The sequence below is a fragment of the Pelophylax lessonae genome, assembly GCF_965119305.1.
Source record: "Pelophylax lessonae genome assembly, chromosome: 2".
Classification (NCBI taxonomy): domain Eukaryota; kingdom Metazoa; phylum Chordata; class Amphibia; order Anura; family Ranidae; genus Pelophylax; species Pelophylax lessonae.
Genome location: NC_138769.1, coordinates 261,167,019 through 261,191,054, shown reverse-complemented (window position 1 = coordinate 261,191,054; position 24,036 = coordinate 261,167,019). Strand labels below are relative to the sequence as shown.

The 24,036-nt window shown below is 45.6% G+C and overlaps 1 protein-coding gene across 1 annotated transcript in view; it reads left to right on the top strand.

The window, feature by feature from the left end:
* The window catches only part of MAPKAPK2 (MAPK activated protein kinase 2), a 140,127-nt gene that overhangs the window by 13,236 nt on the left and 102,855 nt on the right, over window positions 1–24,036 (top strand). The window lies entirely within an intron of this gene.

Sequence of the window (24,036 nt, the reverse complement as noted above, 5' to 3'; positions counted from 1 at the left end):
CCGCCAGATGGATAGAAAATAGGGTTTCCATCCGGTCCGGATTTGACGGACAGGATCAGATGTCAGTGGACATGTCTCCGCTGACATCCGATGCCCCATAGGGATGCATGGGGTATCCGTTCAGATCCGCCTGAAAACTGAACGGTCCGCAAGTGTAAAAAGGGCCTAACACTGCTAAGAGCACTCTAAGGCTAAGTTCACATCTATGCGTTTTGGGGCGTTTTTCTGCTCTAGGATCAGCTCAAAAAACGCCCAACAAGACAAATCCTATTCATTTCAATGGCCCCTGTTCACAACTGAGTGTTTTGACATTTTAAGCAAAACGGCCAATGCTCAAAAAAGTACATGAGCTTCTTTTTGGGCAGATTACAGGCATTTTTATTTTTTCCCATTGGTCACTAGTCAACCTAAAAATGCCTGTAAATAGCAACGCCATGATGTGAACGTAGCCTAAATGGAGGAGAGGTTGGTCACATGAGCAGGCTCTCCTCCTTTTTTTTGTTTTCTTTATTTGACTTTAGCTTCAAGTCCAAAAGCAAGTAAAGTGCTAAACCCGTTATGTAAATCTGTATTTGAACATCACTTTGCTTCAAAAATGTGTGTTTTTGACAGTTGTAAGGATCTGCTGCGGCTTAATAAATGGGACCCCCTATTGTTGGGGAGGGCTTTAAAATGTATGCCAAGCAAAAACTTTTTTTGTTTTGGATAAAGTGCGATTTAGAGCTCCTGTTTTTTTTCTGCTTCATGGAGTTTTGCTATAAAGATTTACCCTGAATTCCTGTCCTGTTCTCAATGGTTTCATCAGAGAGGAAGTGAGGGAATATCTCCAACAGGGACACAAATTAACCACTTGCCGACTGCCGCACGACTATTTTACGTCGGCAGTCTGCCCCTCACAGGCTAGCAACGTAGTACTACGTCGCTAGCCTGTGAGGGTCTAGGGAGTGAGCGCGCGTGTGACCGGCGGACCCGATGTCCGTCGGTGCAGAGGGAGAAAGGCAGGCGGCTGATGTGAACAAGCAGCCTGTCATTCTCCCCTATGTAGAAACAATGATCATATGGTTCTACTATGTAGGACCGTTGATCACTGTTCCTGCACCTCAAGCCACAGCCAATCACAGTTAGAATCCTGCCCCTAGGGACACACATAACCCCTCCCTCTCAAAGTTAACCCCTTCACTGCCAGTGTAATTTTACAGTAACAGTGCATATGTATAGCACTGATTACTGTAGAAATGTCACTGGTAACCCCAAAAGTGTCAAAAATGTCAGTCAAGGGTCTGATCTGTCCGCCGCAATGTCGCAGTACCGCAAAAAAAATTGCAGATCGCCGCCATTACGCGTTAAAAAAAAAGCAACAAAAATGACAAATCTTTCCCTTTGTTAGTAAACGCGATAACTTTTGCGCAAAGCAATCAAAATACGCTTTTTGCGATTTTACCAAGCATATGTAGCATAAAACAAATTGGCCGAAAATGTTAAATTTTGATTTTCACATTTTTTGGGGGGGGAATTTCATATATAAAAAATGTAAAAAATATTATTTTTGCAAAATTGTCCCAGTTTTTTGTTTATAGCACATGAACAAAAAATCGCACAGGTGATCAAATACCGCCGAAAGAAAGGTCTGTTTGTGGGGAAAAAAAGGAATTCAATTTCGTTTGGGTACAGTGTCGCATGACCGCGCATATGTCCGTTAAAGTCACGCAGTGCCGAATCGCAAAATAGGCCCTGGTCAGGAAGGGGGTAAAATCTTCCGGGGCTTAAGTGGTTAAACAAAAAAAAAAATCTGACAGGGTTTATGCCATCCCCTGTTCTGCTACAAAAAAAAAAAATAAATTACACTTTTTTTTTTTTTCTATTAAACGGTTGTCACTTGGCAAGAGTTGTAATCCCTCCCTAAAACTAAAAGTAATCTTAGCTGGACACTTTTTAAAGTTTTTTTTTTTTTTTTTTAAAGGATAAGTTAACCTCTTGGAAAAAAAAAAAAATTGCACTTCTTCTTTTTTTTTTTTTTTTTTTTTTGCAGGTAAAGTTAATTTGTGTGTGTGTATGTATATATAATCTCATGGTAGACAAGTGGGGTAAATCAAGCTCATGGCTGCCAAGCTTTTTATTGGCTTTAAGAGCCGACAAAGGGCTTTTCAAAAAAGCAAAGCTTAGGGCAAGCACGTACATGTACAGTAATTTCTAGCACAAAATACAGATATTAACTTATGCAAACAAAGCTCCCCCCCCCCCCCCACTTGTTATTGGGGTGTAATGCAGAAGGCAATACAAATCGGTGGCCAGGCACCGCCTGAACAGTGCTTTGGAAATTCTGTCAGACCGTGTCATTGGTGGCATTAGTTGAATGGTCATCGCATGCCTTCAAGATTCTGAACATTTGTTTTTTGTTTTGTGAAAATTTATGCAGCATTTTTTATTTTTATTGAAATTCATTATTTTCGTGTATTACCTAAGAGGATTTCACTTCCTATCCTTACTTGGCAAAGGCTACAAGTATGCTTGATTGTCAGCTGTGTAAGCAAATCATTGCTGTGTATACATGGAAGCACTGCGATAGACATCTGTCACAAATATCAGAGCTGTTGAATTCTACAGCAGCTGGTTAATGGCTTCCTTTTATAGATTGTATAGATATTTTATAGAAAATATATAGAAAATATAGATTTTATAGAAGGAAATGATCTTTAAATATTCCACTGAGGACATTCTATAAAGCACTGTTATCTATCTTTTTTAAATTTCTGTGACCGCTTGCTTGATTTATCTTCTTCCCTTCTAATGCGTTAGACTTGTGAGATCGCCTTATGACTTGTCTTCCTAATAACGTAGTTAAGGCAAATACAAGTAGCATAAAGGATTCAAAATGTGGTAATAACCATGGTTAAGCTGGCCATAGATGGATAAAAATTTGTCTGGTTCAGCATGGATCCGATGAATTTCAGTCCATGTATGGCTGTTCTCACTCAACAGAAGTCAATCGTTATGGGTATGTTGGAAAACTTTTGTCCATCGGCTTCAGTTAATCTGCGGCAGCCACTGATCAGTGTAGTCTGGCAGCAGGAGTATGGACCTTTTTTAAAAAAAACTACTTGTCCAAGGGACTAAATTGGGGTCCCAATCTACTTGTACTGATTTAAAAATAAAAATTACCAGGATGGAGAATATTAAGGGCGTGTGTGTGTGTGTGTGTGTGTGTGTGTGTGTGTGTGTGTGTGTGTGTGTTTGTGTTTTTTTTTTTTCTTCAATTACTTACCTTGTTATTGATAAAAATATACTTACCTTTCTTCCACTTCCTCCCTCTGTGGCTGCGGCCCGCGTTGTTTCTTCCTGCTTGCATTGACTCCTGAACGTCAATGCGCCTACACTGGCCCCGCTCGCCACTTCCGCTGCAGATGCGTCATTCCCTGCGAAGCTTCTGGGCATGCCCAGAAGCTGTGCAGAGCATTCTGGGACCGAAGAGGACGCCCTGGCTTCAGCTGCCCACACCTGAGATGGCAGCGCTGGACAAACATTTTTCAAGGTAAGTATTTCTTCTAAAATCAAGGGGGGAATCCTGCGCTTAATGGTAGATGAGTTCAATATAGTGAAATGACATAAGCAAATAGCAGCTAGAACACTGGAATCATAGCAATCCCATTCAGTATATATATCTAGTGCAGCGCTATGAACAACAAAATAAATTGTGCTTAAAAAAAAGATAAACAAATGCAATATGGTGACATAATATGCATCAAAAACGTGAGTCCATTCAGCACATGGAGATATAAAGAGTCCACTTAAAGAATGAAGATCCCAAGATGTGGAAAACAGAATGGAAAACAGGCACCCGTGCAGATAGACAAGGTGGCAGCTTACCACAATGCGTGGGCCTCCAAATTAATGGAAAGGCCACTGAAAGTATAAGATGTTAGCTCTTATGGGCTGGACTCTCTCCTCTGCACGAACAGACCAGGTTTGCACTTCAGTTATCCTCTGCCTATTCATAGATCCAGGAATGACTCCGGAGTATATGGCAATTTTAAATATTTTGCATATTCAGGATCCTTCCAAGAGAGCAGGTATTAGTGCCGGTTCACACTTATGCGCTTGCGCTTGCAATGCGAATTTGCAGTGCGAGTTTCCCTTGTGTTTTTCAATAGTACCAGCGCGATTGTAATGAAAATTTTATTGCGTTGATTATGTTAATTAAGCTCAGGAGGGGTGGAGCTGAGGGGAAAATCAAACAAAAAATAAAAATTTGCACATAAGAATTCGCACATATCTGAACTGATAATGCGAGTCCAGACCGATTTACATTGATGTCTATGGAGACTAAATTCGCAACGCAACTCTGTAAACTCGCACAAGACCCTTTTTATCATCGCATCACATTCGCATCTGGATCGCAACGCATAGATGTGAACGAGTGTCACGAATTCAATGAATTTTGTAAATGCATGCGATTGGAGACTATTTAGAACGCATAGCATTCGCAGTACAAGCGCATAAGTGTGAACCGGCACTTACAGATAATTAACAAATGACTTGTCCTTGAACAATCCCCTTTGTGCTAGAAAGTTAAGGTAATTAGGATTTGCCAGGCACTAAACAAACTCCAATTCCAACTGGAACCGATATCAGGCTTGTTCATCTTCCTGAACTCTTCTGCACATGCGCACCGGGGAAATCGGAAGTGGTGTATGGTGCTCATCACTTCCGGTTTCCTATATCAAAGAGGTGGACAAAGCGATTCCTGTATGGTTGATCAGGTGTGTCGGTAGGACGGGACAGCCCGTGGAAGGCAGTGGCTAGTTAGCTGCTCGGGTTGCTTTTACAAGAGACTATCGTCGGCTCTAAACCCTGCTGCTTGCCCACAGCAGGACTTTATGTTAAAAAAAAAAATCCCTTTCATGAGTAAAAACAAAACCATAAAGTCAGCCAAGTTTTTTTTTTTTTTTTTTTTTTTATGTGAAAGATGTTACACCGAGTTAATACCTAACATGTCATGCAGTGCCAGCAAACGGTGCTTAAAATTCTGCATAGGCACCTCTTTAATCGCCGTTACAGGTTACCAGAGTTGCACAGGAGGTCTGGTGCTAGAATTATTGCTCTCACCCTGACATTCATGACAATATCTAACGTATATGGTGCGATTACCATTTACATATGCATGTGGGAGTGATGTATGCGTTTGCATTTGGGATGAGGGCGCTTATTTTGTAAAAAAAAAAAAAAAAAAAAAAAAGTTTTTATTTTTGTAATAACTATTGCTATCACAAGGGATTAACAACATCCCTTGTGACCACATAGGCAGTGGCAGGTCCTCTTTATGGAGAGATTTGGGGTCTATTAGTCCTCTGGCCCCTTATGCAGCCGATCAGATAGAGATCGGTCCGATCGGCTGCTTCTCTGACCGCTGGTGGCCAGGTAAAAGGTGTGGAACCAGAAGTGACGAATACTTGTCGCTCCCGATTTCCAGGGTTACAGAGAGGGGAATGATGTCCGTTCCTCTCTCTCTGTACTAGGCAGCTATCGCCGCCAGACGCATCGATCCTGGCCTCTGCAATGGTATCGGAGAGGCGGCATGAGGGGGATGGGACCCCCTTCCGCCTTCTGCAATTAGCCACTCAGCTCACTTCTGCCTTGAACGGAATCGCTGGCTCCAAAAAAATACCAGGATGATGCCTGTAGGTGCAGGAATCATCCTGGTATTGCCACTGAACCCCAGGGACGTACGGGTATGTCCATTTGGGCAAAGTGGTTAAAGAGATTGTAAAGGTAAAAATGGGGGGGGGGGGGGACATATATACAAAACAAGCATGGTGTGCTTACCTGCTTTGTACAGGGGAATTGGAATCGCACAGGGTGGCCGTGATTAGGGAAGCTTTGAAAACTGCCAGGCCCCTCCTCTCTGTCCAGTGTGCGTGCTTGCACCCGAACCCCCCCCCCCCCCCCACTCCCTCATCGCTGGCTTTGATTGACAGCACTGGTAGTTAGTGGCTCCCAGTGCCCCAGCAAAGCAGTAGGCCACGGAAGTAAGAGAAGAGTTGCAGTCGTGCACAGTGCTGGATCGAATGATGACTCGGGTAAGTAAAAGGGGGGGGGCGGAAGGGGCATGCTAATGCTTAAACATTTTTTTTCCCTTAATGCAAGGAGTGCATGAAGGTAAAAAATGTTTAGGCTTTAGAACCACTTTATTTGTGGTCATTGCCATTTGGTGAAGTGCATGGAATACCTGGTGCACAAGTAGAGGGGAGAGTAATAAATAAGCCCTTGTCATGCGATTTGACAGGTCAAAATCGCATTATAGGTAGAACCCTATTTGTGCCTATGGAACTGTTCAAGTCGGGGAGCCTCCAACTTGCGCCAATTTGAAAAATGTTCCTGCATTTTTTTTTTTTGGAGATTTTCATTTGCGTCTTGCATTGACATCAGTGTATGAAATCGCACAGATGTCAGCAAGCCGCACATGGAATTGCACTGACCAGCGGATTTAAAATCGCGCTAAAGTAGCCCGATTTTCACAGCTGCGTTCAGTGTGTACGGGAACTTAAGAGACATGGCTGTCGCAATGATCCTTTTTGCTGTAATTTATCTATGTACTTATACATATGCCCGTAATTCGTACCAAAATTCTTCAAGTAACTTGCCTCTCCATTCTCATCCTAAATTGAAACTAGCCACTCTACAAAGATCTACAGAAGAAGCCAGTATGTCCCTGCCGGATATGTTTTCTATTATTTGGCAGGACAACTAAACCCCTTAAACCCCGTACACATGTATCGATCGTCGGCCGAACGATCGGCCGTCTTTTGTCCAGGGCTGTCGTGTCTGTTGAAAACTGCAAAAGACTGCACACGAATTTTGTCGGCCAACAACAGCCGACTGCAGAAGTGATGTCATGTGATGGTTAACTTTCCTTGTCTTTTTTTTTCTTTTCTGAGCATGCCCAGTCTTGCTAATCTGCTGTCTGTCGGCCGAAATCTGTACTGACTGGCGAACAATCGGCCGTTCTGGTGACGGCCAACAAATATTTTAAAGTCTGCACGACAGATTCTGTTCGGCCGAAAATGCGCTGTCGGAAGCATCATACTAACAAGCATACAATCGGCCGATCGGTCAGTGGCCGAATATTTACGGCCGACAATCGGTACGTGTGTACGGGGCTTTAGTCGCATAGATCGTCCCTGTGGTACCCCATTACTCTGAAGCACACCCTTCGAACTAAACAGTTGAAATTGTTGGAGGCTGCTAAGTTATCCCCCCTGCAAACCCCACTTAACCATCCTGAAACTGGTCAGATCGTTATGGGTTCAGGTTAAAGTCCTAATTTCATATCAAAACCTCTCAGATAACTTCTGTAGAGGAACACCCTACTTTTGCACAACTTGGCGTGATTCTTTATAATGCATTATGGAAAATCCATGGTATTGTAACATTTACCAGGCAGGAACAATGTACTCATTCCATTACTCATTACAGGAGAGACCATTTACCCCATGGTTTAATAGTAAGTTCACCTATTAGTTACATGTTACACCCATATTTAAGCACTCTGTGCTTTAAAAAACATCAGTTCTTATGGCAGAAAAAAATGCTCGTATAGAGTGTTTGTTTTTTTTTGTATGTGCTTTTAGGAGCATTTAGCTTTTTTTTTTTTTTTTTTTTTTTTTCTGCCAGAAAACTTCCTCCTGGTTTGCGTTTTTTAGGGAAGTTTTCTGGCAGAAAAAAAAAACCCTCCTGGTTTGTTTTTTTAGGGTTTTATTTTTATTTTTTTCTGCCTCTACTAAATGATGAGCCTTAACCACTTCCATACAGGGCCATTTCCTGGCACTCTGCTCCTACATGTAAAAATCTATTTTTCTCTTACGTCCTCCGACAGTCGCCGCCTCTTCATATTCGTCACAATGGGGTAATTGACCTTTCTCCGTAGGAGTAGCTAGGCAACAGAATATGTCAATATTAAAGCTTTTTGACATATCCCACCCCCAGGGGGTGGTCCCCTCAGTCAATACCCTCCTACTTCCTGTATCCATACCTCAGTTTCATTGACTAGCTGTTAGGAGTTAGCTGGCTGTTTCTGTGCTGGGGCATTTTTGTCTCAGCCTTTATCTTCTTTTTGATTTTATTTGAGTGTTTTTCTCTCTCTTTACTTAGCTGTTACTTTTGTCAGCATTAGTTAGTTCTTCTGATGAAGAGGATCGTGCGGGCTGGGTCTCGGGCTGGCCCCCCTGGTCGCAGGTTGTGGGCCAGTGGCTTCCCAGCCTGCCATCGAGCGTTCAGTCAGGTATTTTTCCTGGCATATGTGAACGACCCATCCCTGTTCGCTGCAGGGAGGCTGTGGTGAGGTGGCTACCTCACTGGACGCCATGCGGTTTCGCACCGCAGTTCTACTGCGTCCTGGCTGCGACTCTCCCTGTCCCATGTGCAGTGGCTTGATCGCTTGTGCGGGTTCCCCACGCCATTTAGAAGGTAAGTGTACTGTGTGGGGACCTGTCTGTTTAGTGGGTGTCAGTCTGGGACTGTGTAACCCTGCATGTCTGTTTCACACTGTTGGGCTCCCTGTCTGTTTTCATGCTGCTGTGGGCTGCAAGGAGGGGGGCTGTTGTACACTGTTCAGTGTTAAAACTGTGTGATTATCTGTGTGACATGCTGTATGCTTGTAGGGCATGATTTTATACATGTTGGTGCATACATGCGGCCGCTGCTGCGGTCCGCCATTTTATTAATAGCTGCAGGCATATGCTGGCCATTTCTGTGCTAGGAGCGGCGTTTTTGGCGCCAAGCGCCGCCATTTTGGCGGCGATCGCTCGGGCCACATGTCAGCGCTGCATGCTCTGCCTTTGCTAGTCCCTCACCGGCGGCCATGTTTGTGGAGCCTTCCATAGGCTTTATAGGAGCGGTCTGTGTTACATCACTTCCTTTACCCTGAGAACAGCGATCGGTGCAGCAGCCTGAGTGGTCTCTCCAGGTTTATCTTCCTTATTCCTGTATTCCTTGCCTAAGTTTTGTGTTTCTCCCTGTGGGGGTCGGTGTGTGCTGTGTGTGCGGTGGGCTGCGCTCGCCGCGATATTAAAGGGACAGTACTCCTTTTTTTCCTACACACTTTTGGGGGCATGGATTCTCAGGAAAGCAAATTTCCTCCCACCTTAGTGGGGGGCCAGGGGACTGCTGCTGCTTCCCCCGCGGGGGGTGATTTGGCTACTGTCGTGGCTAACCTTGCTGCTCAGGTGCAGATGCTTGTGGCTGCTCAATCCACAAAACGGCCCAGGGTTTCAATTTCCTCTGCTTCAGAGGGCGATGGTGATGGGGCTGCTATGGCTGGGGTCACCTTATCGGGGTCCCGCTCGTCCCTGGACCTTGTGGGGTCTGAAGGGGAGGCAGAAGTTGAAGGGGTTAATTCCCCCCCTGGCTCGTCTGAAGAGCTTGCACTCATGGATGAATTGGTTGCTTCTCTCAAACAAACACTGCATTTGCAGGATGAACCATGTCCTCCTGCCGTCCTGGCCTCTTATGGGACGCAGCGAAGACTCAAATCATCGCAGATTTTTCCTTGCACTGAGGATTTTCAGCGCGCTGTTAGTGAACAATGGCGCAATATACGGAAGCCTTCTGCTGTGCCGAGTAGGTTCAAGCTGCGTTTATCCTTTCACGACCGCTACTGATGAACGTTGGTGTGTGCCACCTCCGGTGGATCACGCGGTGGCAGTTTTGAATAAATCCACTGTGATTCCTGCTGAGGATACCCCGGTGTTCCGGGATGTCACGGACAGGAGGCTGGAGTCTCTTGCCCGCCATACTTACTCGGTTACCGGTTCCATGCTGAAAGCTATTTTTGCTTCACTTATGGCAGCTCAGGCTGTCGCGGATTGGACGCAGGTGCTCAGGTGCGTCCTGGTGGCTGACTCTGCCCCTCCGGCGACGTTGGCTATGGTGGATCAAATCCATCAGGGTGTCATGTATTTGTGTGATGCGGACTTGGATATAGTCCCGTTGGCTGCACGTGTGCACAGCGTGGCGGTGTTGTCGCGCCGCCTGATTTGACCAGTGTTGGTCTGTGGACCAATCTTCTTGCAAAACCTTGGCTAATCTACCCTATACGGGATCTCGCTTTTTTGGCGAACCCTTGGATACGCTGATGAAAGGGATCACGGGTGGTAAGAGCACGCTCTTGCCCCAATCCCACAAGGCTAAGGTTGCTCATGGTAAGAAGCATGCTTCTTTTAGACCCTCTCAGGGGTCCTTTCGTGCCTTTCGGTCGCACTATAAGGGCAAACCATTCAGAGGTCAAGGCTCCCAAAAGAAGCCGTGGACAGGTAAGCAGAAGTCCGGCCAGTCCGGGTCCACTGCCCATAACAATGCGGCCTGAAGGGGCGCCCTCACCCAGTTCTGGGGTGGGGGGACGTTTGCTCGGTTTTCTTCAACCCTGGCTGGCCCGCGTTCGGGACAGGTGGGTTCAGGAAATCGTTCGATCTGGCTACAAGATCGAGTTTCTCTCTTGGCCGGCGAGCAGATTTTTTCCCTCAAATCTTCAGGGGGTTCTATTCCAATCTGTTCACTGTGCCCAGGAAGGAGGGCAAGGTACGTCCAATTCTGGACTTAAAAGCTCTGAACCGCTTTGTGCGGGTTCGCAAGTTCCGCATGGAATCCCTGCAGTCGGTGGTGGCTGCCCTGGTTCCGGGGGAATTCATGGCCTCCATCAACTTGAAGGATGCGTACCTTCACATTCCGATGTTCGAGGGTCATCAGAGGTACCTTCGATTCGCCATTGCGGAGGTTCATTACCAATTCGTGGCGCTACCCTTTGGTCTCGCTTCGGCTCCACGGGTGTTCACCAAGGTGCTTGCACCGGTTCTAGCTTTGTTGAGAGCCCAGGGCATCTCTGTCCTGGGGTATCTGGACGACATTCTGGTTCGGTCTGCGACCAGCCAGGGTCTGGTGAACGACCTGTCCATCACGATGCAAACTCTACAGGAGTTTGGTTGGACGATGAACTTTCCAAAATCGACGCTGTGCCCGTCGGTTCGTCTTCCCTACCTGGGAATGATCCTGGACTCGGTCGAGGCGAAGGTCTTCCTTCCGGACGACCAGCTCAGGACACTTCAGGAAGAAGTCACGTCCCTCAGGGACGTTCCGTGCTCGTCACTCCGGACGTGCATGCGATGTTTGGGATTGATGGTCTCGGCTTTCGAGGCGATTCCCTTCGCCCAGTTTCACATGCGGGGTCTCCAAGCGGAGATCCTGTCCAGGTGGGACGGGCAACCGCAATCTCTGGATCTTCAGATTTCATTGCGTCTTCGTACCAGAAGGGATCTTCTGTGGTGGCTACAGTCCCCGGCGGTGTCCGGGGGCAAGTCTTTTCGTCCTTTCTCATGGACGGTGATCACCACGGATGCCAGCCTGTCGTGCTGGGGTGGTGTTCTGGGCGTTCTGTCCGCCCAGGGCACTTGGTCGGAGGAGGAATCCTCCCTTCCGATCAACATTCTGGAATTGCGAGCGATAAATCTCTGCCTTCGACGTTGGATGGACAGGCTGCAGGGCTGTCCGGTTCGGGTGCAGACGGACAATGCCACGGCGGTGGCCTACATCAACCACCAAGGGGGCACCAGGAGTGCCTGAGCGGCTCGGGAAATGGCCGACATTCTGTCTTGGGCCGAGACACACATCCCGGCGATAACAGCGGTTCACACTCCGGGGGTGGAGAACGGGCAGGCGGATTATCTGAGTCGCCAGACCCTGGACCAGGGAGACTGGTCCCTCCACCCGGATGTCTTCCAGATGTTGTGCGCGAGGTGGGGTCTTCCGGAGGTAGACCTGTTCGCGTCTCGTCTGAACAACGAGGTGGAAAGGTTCGTGGCAAGGACGCGCGATCCTCGGGCAGACGCGTCGGTAGCTCCGTGGCATCAGTATCGACTGATGTATGCATTTCCACCGATTCAACTGCTGTCCAGGTTCCTTCGCAGGTTGACCTCGGAAGCGCACACGGTGATTCTAATGGCACCGGACTGGCCTCGCCGGTCTTGGTACGCAGACCTCGTGAATCTGGCGGTCGACGCTCCGTGGCGTCTGCCACTCCGAGAAGATCTCCTGTCTCAAGGACCGATATTCCATCCTGCTTTACAGTCGCTGGCTTTGACGGCCTGGCTGTTGAAACCGAGGTCCTGAAGGATAGGGGTCTCTCCCCTGAGGTCATTCACACTTTGGTCAACGCGAGGAAGTCTTCCTCGGGGAAAGTCTACTACCGTACTTGGAAGGCCTATTTTGCCTGGTGTGAGTCCAGGGGGTATCCCCCTCGCTCATACTCGGTGTCTAGGGTGTTGTCTTTCCTTCAAACGGGTGTGGACCAGCGTTTGGCGTTGGCTACGATCAAGGGCCAGGTTTCTGCGCTGGCCGTTCTTTTTCAACGCCCTGTGGCGTCTAACCCCTTGGTTGGCACTTTTGTTCAAGGGGTGCGACATCTGGCCCCTCCTAGGAGGGAACCTTTGCCTCCATGGGACTTGAACCTTGTTCTGTCCGTATTGCAACACGCTCCTTTTGAACAGATCAGGAAGATCTCGTTGTCTATGTTGTCCAAGAAGGTCGCGTTTTTGGTGGCAATCACTTCAGCTCGCAGGGTGTCGGAGCTGGCAGCTTTGTCCTGCAGATCTCCGTATTTGGTCATTCACTTGGATAAGGTGGTCTTGCGACCTAACCCTTCTTTTCTTCCGAAGAGGATCTCGGAATTTCACCTCGATGAGGACATTGTCTTGCCTTCGCTCTGCGCGAAGCCTAAACATCCGAAGGAGGTGGATTTGCACTCCCTGGATGTTGTTCGGGCGATCGGGGTTTACCTGAAATCGACGGAATCTTTTTGCAAGTCGGATTCTTTATTTGTCCTTCCAGAGGGACCTCGGAAGGGCATGGCGGCGTCGGCTTCTACCATCGCCAAATGGATCAGACAGACCATTGAACAGGCCTATGCTCTGAAGGGGAAAGTTTCCCCTATGCCTGTGAAGGCGCACTCTACCAGATCTCTGAGTACGTTTTGGGCCTGTCATCATTGGGCTTCTGTGGCCCAGGTGTAAGGCGGCGACTTGGTCGTCCGTTCACACCTTCTCAAAATTCTACAAAGTGGATGTTCAGGCATCGGCAGATGCTTTCTTTGGCCGCAAGGTTCCTAGTGCGGCAGTACCTTAGGGTCCCTTGTTTTTGGGCCCTTGGCTGTTTGGGATGTCGTTTATCCCTAGGTTATTTGTTTTTTCCTGGGTTGTTGCTCCTGTTGAGCAAGGTTTTTTTTTTTTTTTTTTCATGCTACCCAGCTGGTTTCTTTCCTTTGGTAAGGTTCCTTTGTTTCTGCTGGGGAGACTGCGTGCCTTAGGCGCGGCTGCGTTTTCCCACCCCTCATGTTTGCACTGCTTTGGGACGTCCCCATTGTGACGAATATGAAGAGGCGGCGACTGTCGGAGGACGTAAGAGAAAACGGAATTTTTGTAAAATCTTACCTGTAAAATTCCTTTCTCTGAGTCCTCCGACAGTCGCTGCCCCTGCCCCTCTTTTGGGGTTTGGTTATATACTCTACTGCTATTCTACTGAAACTGAGGTATGGATACAGGAAGTAGGAGGGTATTGACTGAGGGGACCACCCCCTGGGGGTTGGATATGTTAAAGGCTTTAATATTGACATATTCTGTTGCCTAGCTACTCCTATGGAGAAAGGTCAATTACCCCATTGTGACGAATATGAAGAGGCGGCGACTGTCGGAGGACTCAGAGAAAGGAATTTTACAGGTAAGATTTTACAAAAATTCCGTTTTCTCTTACGTCCTCCGACAGTCGCCGCCTCTTCATATTCGTCACAATGGGGACGTCCCAAAGCAGTGCAAACATGAGGGGTGGGAAAACGCAGCCGCGCCTAAGGCACGCAGTCTCCCCAGCAGAAACAAAGGAACCTTACCAAAGGAAGGAAACCAGCTGGGTTCTCCTATGGAGAAAGGTCAATTACCCCATTGTGACGAATATGAAGAGGCGGCGACTGTCGGAGGACTCAGAGAAAGGAATTTTACAGGTAAGATTTTACAAAAATTCAGTTTTTTTTTTGCTAGAGAATTACTCTGAACCTCCAAATATATAAATATATATATATATATATATATATAAATAAATTTATTTTCAGCAGATACCCAAGGGAATAAAGTGGAAGTCATTGCAACTTTTAATGTCACATGGTATTTGCGCAGACATTTTTCAAACTCGTTTTCTTTAGGGGGGAAAAAACCTGTTTTATGAATTAAAAAAGAAACAAAACGCTGAAGTTAGCCCAATTTTTGTAAAATGTGAAAGATAATGTTACGCCAAGAAAATGGATACCTAACATGTCATGCTTTAAAATTGTGCACACTTGTGGAATGTCGCCAAACTTCGGTACTTAAAAATCTCTACAGGCGACGCTTTAAATTTTTTTTACAGGTAACCTGTTTAGAGTTACAGTGGAGGTCTTGCGTTTGCTTCTGCGTGCGAGCACGCGGGGACGCTTTACATTGTATTTTATTTTTGCACTTTTCCTTTAAAAAAAACAAAAAGCAATCTCCGCTATTCAGCCGAGATTAGGGAAGTATTGAAAACTACCAGGCCTCCGAGAGTCATAGACTGCCGGGGACCATCTGGTCATTGGCAGTCTTTATGGTGTACTTCTGCCGGCAGCCGATCGCACGGGCAAGCCGGTAGAAGCAACGGAGGGCAGCGGAGGGGGGAGGAGGGGTATGTCCCCTCTCGCTGCCTGCAAGAACAATTAAGTGACTGAACAGCCGCAATGATTGTTCTTATGGCAAATGGAATAGCTGGCTGAAGAAAATGATATCTGAATGATGCCTTCAGCTGCAGGCATCATTCAGATATCCCCATTAAAAGCCCAGGATGTCATATGATGTCCAGCAGTAAGGAAGTGGTTAAACAGTTAATCCCCGGAAGATTTTACCCCCTTCCTGACCAGGGCCTATTTTGCGATTCGGCACTGCGTGACTTCAACGGACAATTGCACGGTCGTGCAACGCTGGTGATATTTAATCACCTTTGCGTTTTTTTTTTTTTTTTTTTTTTTTTTTTTTTTTTTTTTTTTTTTTTTTACTCTATAAACAAAAAGACCGACAATTTTGAAAAAATAATATATTTTTCACATTTTTATATGAAATTCCCCCCCAAAAAAATGTAAAAATCAAAGTTTCTTAACATTTTAGGCCAATTTGTTTTCTGTTACATATGTTTGGTAAAAAAAATCGCAATAAGCGTATTTCGATTGGTTTGAGCAAAAGTTATTGCGTTTACTAACTAAGGGAAAGATTTCTGTAATTTTTGGTGTTTTTTTTTCTTTAAAGAGTAATGGGGGCGATCTGCGTTTTTTTTTTTTTTTCTTTTTTTTTTTTTGTGGGACTGCGACATTGCGGCGGACAGATCGGACCCCTGACTGACATTTTTGACACTTGTGGGGGTACCAGTGACATTACTACAGTAATCAGTGCTATACATATGCACTGTTACTGTAAAAATTACACTGGCAGGGATGGGGTTAAGTGTGTCCCTAGGGGCGTGCTTCTAACTGTAAAGGGGTGTGGCTAGTGATGTAATCACAGAGACCTACGATCCTACATAGGATCGTATGATCTCTGAAGTTAGATCAGGGAGAATGACAGGCGGCTTTGTTTAAATCAGCCGCCTGCCTTTCTCCCCCTCCACGGGGAGATTGCGAGTGACCGGCAGACATGGGGTCTGCCGGTCACACGCGCGGACTTGTTAGGGAACAAGCGGGGGCGGGAGTGCGACTCCGGCGGGCCACGCTCTCCCCCTAGAGGCTCTCAGGCTAGCGACGTAGTACTACGTCACTTTGCCTGTACGGGGCTGACCGCCGCACTAAATAGTCGTGCGGCGCTCGTCAAGTGGTTAAAATGATACTAAAGTCTTGTGTTTTTAAAAAAATAAATAACAAAACAGATTATACTTGCTTGAGACAGAGCAGCTCGATCCTCCTCGGGTCCCTTTTCGGCTCTCCTGGCCCCTCCCTCCTGTTGAGTGCCCCCACAGCAAGCAGCTTGCTATGGGGGCACCTGAGCCAAGCCACAGCTCCCTGTATCCATCCAGATTCTGTGCCGTGGCCCGGCCCTGCCTTTTTTCTCTCCTCATTGGCTGACTGACTTTGACAACAGCGGAAGCCAATGGTGCCACAGCCAATGAGGAGGGGAGCCGAGACACTCCTGCAACATCGCTACATCTAGATGGACCTCAGGTAAGTATGAGGGGGGCTGCTGCACACAGAAGGCTTTTATCTTCATGTATAGAAAAAAAAAAAAAAAATAACCTTCTGCCTTTATAACCAGAAGGTGATTTAGTAAAACCGGAGAGTGCAAGATCTGGTGCAGCTCTGCATAGAAAACAATCCGCTTCCAGGTTTTATTGTCAAAGCTTAATTCAACAAGCTGAAGATAGAAAGTTAGAAGCTGATTTTCTACCACGCACAGCTGCACCAGATATAGCACTCTCCCGCTTTAGTAAATCAACCCCTTAAAGCGGTAGTATCCCGCTTTTTGACACTTTTACCTACAGGTAAGCCTATAATAAGGCTTACCTGTAGGTACAAATAATATCTCCTAAACCGGCACGGTTTAGGAGATATTTACAGTGCATGCAGCCGCTCGCGCGAGCGCTCTGAAGGTCCGGGGGACCTTCAATTAAGTTGCCGGGAGCTTGCCGGAAAAATCACTCCCGCGCGCATGCGCGGGAGTGACATCAACGTGGCTCCGGCCAATCATCGCGCCGGAGCCGTCTCTTCCGGCCAATCAGCGCGCCAGAGCCGCCGAACCCGGAAGAGACGACGAGGGACCATGGCAGCGCCCGCAGCGATGTCCGGGGGTTCGTGTCGGGGCTTCGTTTTAAGGTAAGTTACACATAATGGGCTTTAACATCCTAATGTTGCTGTAGAAGCAGCGTTTTTTTTTTTTTTTTTTTTATTAAGCCCATTGTGCATGGACCCTTGGGTGTAACCGGTTACTATGCAGCACTCCCTTCTCACCCCCACACCCTCCCTATGTGAAAGCAAGCAGGAATTCTTCTCCCCTAAAGCCAATGTCACATTTTGAAATTGCCTTGGCTGTGCATGTCTCTGCCCGCACAGTCACCTCATTCATTCACAGGAAGCTGTGAATGAATAAACTACAAGACCCTTCATTCACTGTGGCAGACTGCTTTTAGTTCTCAATGAATTAGGAAGGTATTGATGAGCACGCTTTGATCAGCACAGGACCAATCAGCACTATCCGTACAGAAGGTCAGAGGTCATGCTGCCTCATAGGACAGTCAGAGGATAATGAAAACCCCTCCTACAAGCTTTAACCACACACTGATAGAAGTCACTACTATATACAGGCGGTCCTTGGGTTACAAACATCCGACTTACTAACGACTCCCAACAGGAAGTGAGGTGAAATCTAGCCTTGGGAAGGTAAATTTACTCCTGTAAGAGTTGTCATGGGAAAAATGTGTCTCCACTGGTGCTTTATCACCAATCCTTGTCTCCACAACAACCCAAAATTTTCAAAATCAAGTTGTCATAGGGACAGAAAGTGAGGTGACATTTTCTGAATAGGGGCACAGACAGCAAAACAAATGGTACAGGGGTGTTAACCCTTCCCTATGCTATCCAAAAAATGTAGAAATTATTATTTTGGCTGGAGCTAAACTTAAAGTCCCCCGACTTTTGAGAAGATTTTCCTGGCTTAAAAAGTCGTCTTATACGCCGGAAAATACGGTAAGAACAAACCTACAGTCCCTATCTTGTTTGTAACCCGGGGACTGCCTGTATTGATGATGAGAAAAGGTACTTGGAAGTTTATATTTACTAAAATATTTGCGTTTCCATGTTCTGAATGTTGTGGAAGACCAGATATAGTGAATGCAGGCTCCTGTGTTTTAGTAACACTCATTTCTAGATTCCTGCAACTCTACCACTGCTTGAATGCACAACTCGGGAACCACGATAACACCACTTCTGAATACCCAATAATCCTAAGGTCCTCAGTAGGTTAATCACTCTTTTCCCACTTGCTACAGACTAAACTGGGCAAACTCTCTAGGCTAATAAGAGCTCATCCATACATTTTGTGACTTAAGTTTTTCTGCACTGGATAAATGTCAGGGCACACAGAAAACAATTGCTGAACTGGTAAGGGTGACCTTTGTAGTGGGGCTTTTTCTGCATTGCATGGGCTAAATGCTTGTTTTTGTTTAGGGAGAACAGAAAAAAATGTATACTTATTTCTTGCTCAACTCCACCCACCCCCCACCAGCTGGCAATCCTCTCCACTCTTGGACGCTTCGGGTTGTGGGCGGTGGGCGGACACCCTGCATCCTTATTTTACATTGCATCTGGAAAGTATTCACAGCACTTCACTTTTTCCACATTTTGCTATGTTGGAGCCTTATTCCAAAATAGATTAAATTCATTATTTTCTTCAAAATTCTACAAACAATACCCCATAATTAACAACGTGAAAGAAGTTTTTGTTTGAAATCTTTGCAAATCTATTAAAAATAAAAAAATCAAAAAAAAAATCACATGTACATAAGTATTCACAGCCGTTGCTCAATACTTTTGTTGTTGAAGCTCCTTTGGGGCCAATTACAGCTTTGTCTTTTGAGTATGATGCTACAAGCTTGGCAGACCTATTTTTGGGCAGTTTCACCCATTCTTCTTTGCAGGACCTCTCAAGCTGCATTAGATTGGATGGTGAACGTCGGTGCACAGGCATTTTCAGATTTCTCCAGAGATGTTCAATCAGGTTCAAGTCTGGGCTTTGGCTGGGCCACTTAAGGATAGTCACATTCCTTTGTTATCTTGGCTGTGTGCTTAGGGTTGTTGGCCTGTTAGAAGATGAACCTTCACCCCAGTCTGAGGTCCAGAGCGCTCTGGAGCAGGTTTTCATCAAGGATGTCTCTGTACATTGCTGCATTCATCTTTCCCTCAATCCTGACTAGTCTCCCAGTTTCTGCTGCTGAAAAACATCCCCACAGCATGATGCTGCCACAACCATGCTTCACTTTAGGTATAGTATTGGCTATGTGATGAGCAGTGCCTGGTTTCCCCCAGACACGATGCTTGCCATTCAGGCCAGAGAGTTCAATCTTTGTTTCATCAGACCAGAGAATTTTGTTTCTCAGAGTCTGAGTCCTTCAGGTGCCTTTTGTGAAACTCCAGGTGGGCTGTCGTGCTTTTTACTGGGGAGTGGCTTCCGTCTGGCCACTCTACACAGGCCTGATTGGTGGAGTGCTGCAGACATGTTTTGTTTTTTTTTTTTCTGGAAGGTTCTGCGCTTTCCACAGACAAATGCTGGAGCTCTGCCAGAGTGACCATCGGGTTCTTGGTCACCTCCTCGACTAAGGCGTCTCTTCCCGATCGCTCAGTTTGGCCGGGCAGCCCGGTCTAGGAAGAGTCCTGGTGGTTCCAAACTTTTTCCATTTACGGATGATGGAGTCCACTGTGCTCATTGAGATCTTCAATGCTGCAGACATTTTTCTGTACCTTTCCCCAGATCTGTGCCCTGATATGATCCTGTCTCTGAGGTCTACAGACAATTCCTTGGACTTCATGGCTTTGTTTGTGCTCTGACATGCACTGTAAACTCTTGGACCTTATAAACAGGTGTGTGCCTTTCCAAATCATGTCCTATCAACTGAATTGACCACAGGTGGACTCCAATCAGGTTGTAGAAACAGGATGCACCTGAGTTTAATTTTGAGTGTCATGGCAAAGGCTGTGAATACTTATGTACATGTGATTTTTTTTTTTTTTTTTTTTATTTTATTTTTTTTTTTTCATTGTTTTGCAAATTTTATTAAAAATAAAACCAAGATTTCAAACAAACTTCTTTCACGTTGTGATTATGGGGTATTGTTTGTAGAATTTTTAGAGGAAACCAATGATTTTAGTCCATTTTTGGAATAAGGCTGTAACATAACAAAATTGTGGAAAAAGTGAAGCGCTGTGAATACTTTCCAGATGCACTGTACAATGGAGGACTGTTGGTCCTGTGTTGTAGATGTCAGTTGTGGCTGCAAGGGACCCATTGTACAGCTGAAAGAAGGCCTGCGCAAGCGAGGAATAAGGCCCCTTTCACACTTGCCGCTACGTCTGCGGACTCCGTTTTTCTCAGCGGGGGCTCAATCTGCTGATCCTACGCTGAGCAGGCGGATGGCAGCTCTGTCTCCACGCTGTGTGCGGAGACAGAGCTGTCAGGTCCCCGCTCTTCTCTATGTGGGATTTGGATAAGAACGGACCACCTGTCTGTTCTCATTTGATCCGATCTGCCAGACGGATGGAAAATAGGGTTTCCATCCGTTTGGATTTGAAGGGACAGGATTGGATCGCATGTCAGCGGACATGTCTCCGCTAACATCCGATGCCCCATAGAGATGCATGTGGCATCTGTCCAGATCCGCCTGAAAAACTGACAGGCGGATCTGAACGGTCCAAATGTGAAAGGGGCCTTAGGCCCTTTTCAGACAGTGGACTAAGTCAAGAAGATCCACCTGCTCAGTGGGGATTCTGCAACCGGATGGAAATGGATCGCCTGTCCATTTCAGATGGATGCCGGTGGAACGTTAAAAAAACCCTACCTCGTGAAAATTCCCTACCCTCGTCACTTCCTGTTCACATGCGTCATGGAACAGCTGAGCAGCTTACCACTGCACATGCTCACAGCTCCGGAGGGTAGGGAATTTTCACGGGGTAGTGTTTTGTAACGTTACACCGCATTAGCTGTTGCCACTGGTACATTAAATCATCTCCGCGGCAACAGCTAATGCGGTGTAACGTTACAAAACACTACCCCGTGTAAATTCCCCACCCTCCGGAGCTGTGAGCATGCGCAGTGGTAAGCTCCTCAGCTGTTCCATGATGTAGGTGCACCGGAAGTGACGAGGGTAGGGAATTTTCATGGAACACCGGCAGATGTCAGCGGACGCATGTCGCTGACATTGGCCTCTCCATACAGAGCTATGGATGGTCCGATCTGGTCCCCTGAAAAACTGACAGGTGGACCCGATCGATCCTTCAGTGTGAAAGGGGACTAAGGGTAAGTATAATTATAACTGCTATTTTTAGTTCCCCATTTGAATGAGTACAAGGCTTCCTCTGATTGGCTTAGGCAGGTGGATGACATCATGATTCATTCAGAAAATAAAAAGCTCTCTGTGAATGGCTAAGCATTGCTCAGCCTGATTTGATATTGTGGGAAGTTCCTGTCCCACTGCTGAAGCACAGTGCTGCTAATTGTGTGTAGCTGAAGTTGGAGACAGTTTATACAGCGCTGACAGCTGCTGTATGTGATCGTGAAGGAAAATACCTTGTAAAGTACACTGGAGTTAGGCTTTATTTTACTTCTAAGAAACTTCTCTAAAAGTGCATCATCATTGTGCATAATGAGTTTGTTTAGAAATATATGAAACTTGCTTTTCTAAGCTTTCAGTTTTGCTAATCTCATGGAAAACCCATCAGTCATATTTTGATATTTTTGCTTGTTGTAGCCACATCTTTAACACTTCCTTGACTTGGAATGGTGAGCAGCTCCCTAAGCTACATGTGAAATTTGTACTATGTTGCTGCCTCCCCTACTAATGTCCTTTATGGATCTCGGCACCTGTTGTCAAGACACCATTGCTGACATCACCTTCTAAAAATACTAGATGCCTGGTTTTCATGTTATCTATTGGCTGCATTTTTGCCTAAATACAGAACACTTTCTCCTCTCTTCATCTTCATATTTAAAGGTGTTCTGCGGTCTTTAATACACTCCCTGATAATAGTACATAAAATAACAATAGAAAGCACTGGCTTTCAAGCAGAATAAAAAGGGTTTTTTTTTTTTTCTTTTGTCCGAACAGACATAGCAAAAGGGTGTACTATAACTCAAATAAAAACTTTTTTGTTAGTTTTGAATCGAGTGGAGAGGGATTAGAACACGTCAGTTTTTATTGCTGTCTTTGCCCCTATTGAGGAGATTCACTCTTTTTGTCCTGTAAAAAAATGAATGAAGAATAGAATACAAGGCTATTTATTTATGTATGGGTTATTTTTGAGAAATAAGGAAATTGCTCAGTGACTTTGTCTCTTATAATCCATCTTGTATAATTCCATGTTCATGTTTTGTTCTCGGTGTTTACTTACACCTGCTTAGTGCCCATGGTGTCCATTCTTTGATTCTGCTGGTTCAACAGCGAGGTGCTGAATTCTTTCCACATCAGCTCATAGACAGTAAAGATGTTTGCATGTAATTTCTCAATGTAAGGAGAATCTTGATATACTTGTTACTCAATTTTTCACTTTGGTAGGATCTGAGAAAATGGCAAGAAATCTGGCAAAGCTTCAGGACAGTTTTAAAATGTTATGCATAATTGTAATACCTGTAATAACACAGACGTAGCAACCGTAATCTCCATAGAAAAAACTGATGATTATAACCAGAAATAAAAAACAAAAACTATGCTTTATATTAAAAACTAAAAAATGAAACCTCAAAACCTAGTTTCTTGAAAGACCAAAATTTTACCTCCTCTAGTTTAATGGCTGGATATGGCTATTCTAGTAAAAGCTATTGATTTTAGGTGGCACAACCTCCAACCCTTTCCTTCCTCCAAGGATCAAAGCAATTGTCCTCTTACAAAAGAAAGTGAATATTTAAGTGCAAAAACAAAGAAGAAAACTGAAAAAATTGATACGTTTTTAACGGCCATTTTAAATGTCCCCAGGGCTGTCCCATTGTCCTGTTACAAAGTCTACACTTCCCTTTGAATGGTTTAGGAGCATTGAATTTGTTTATTAATGTGTGCAAATACTTAAGTGTGACACTGTCAATTTGGAAACTGTGCAATATACACAGGTATGCACATGAATTAATGGGTCGTAAACAACACAAAGATGGTGTCTCCCACCTAGACGGTACTTAATGCGGACCTTCAATGAAACAGGATCTCTGAATTGAGGACAGGGGAATGACTGATAATGCCACCCCCTCCATTAATAGATTCTGTTCCATTAATCAAATCTGTAGTATGGTTGCTATGAATGGCACCACGTAGGCAGAAAGATCTTTAGTTTGGACTTTTTTTTTTTTTTTTTTTTTTTTTTTCCTTTTTGTCTGGCACTTACATTGGTGCATTATTTATTTAATTTTAAGTTTACTGCAAAATAGGGCTGAGCGATAGTCGATGTGATATCGACTATTGTTCTGCGGGCGTGGGCAATATTCATATTGCCGAAGACACGATATTTACCATTAGGCAGGGAGAAGTCGGGACTGGGGGGGGGGGGGAGTTGGAGGACTTACAGTGCTGGCAGCCGTCCCACACGTTCAGCGGTGAACAGCGCGCCGTGAGCAGCTGCACAGCTAACCAATCACGCGTGCCTGCACACCTGATTGGTTCCCTGTGCCGCTACTCACGTGATTGGTTCGCTGTGCTGCGCTCACCGCTCGGTCAAGAGAACTAGCTCCAGGGCGGCAGAGGGAACGTGTGGGACAGATGTCATGTCGGGCTGTGTTCTTCTACCTCCTACCACAACTGTGAGTCCCGACTCTGCCTAATCCGTCTTCTGCATTCCACCCAGAGAAATATTGCGATATATATCGTTGAAAACGAAATATCGCAATGTTCTTTTTTTCCCCAATATCGTGCAGCCCTAGTTACATAGTTACATAGTAGGTGAGGTTGAATAAAGACAATAGTCCATCCAGTTCAACCTGTGTAGGTGTGTGTGGCTGTAATCATCTCACATACCCCTGAATGTTCTGTTCTTTGAGATGTACGTCTAATAGTCTTTTGAAAGCCACCATACTTCCCGCAGAAACCACTTCTTGTGCAAAATGAGTAGTTTGAAAATAATGAAGAAGTTGGTGAAACTGAAAAAAATGTGCAGCAGACTAGTTCATTTTGCTGAAATTTAATTTTGAGCAACTCGGAATGGTCCTCAGTAGTTTGCATGCCTCCCACGTGCTTGTTTGCATGCCTGACGACATCAGGGCATGTTCCTAA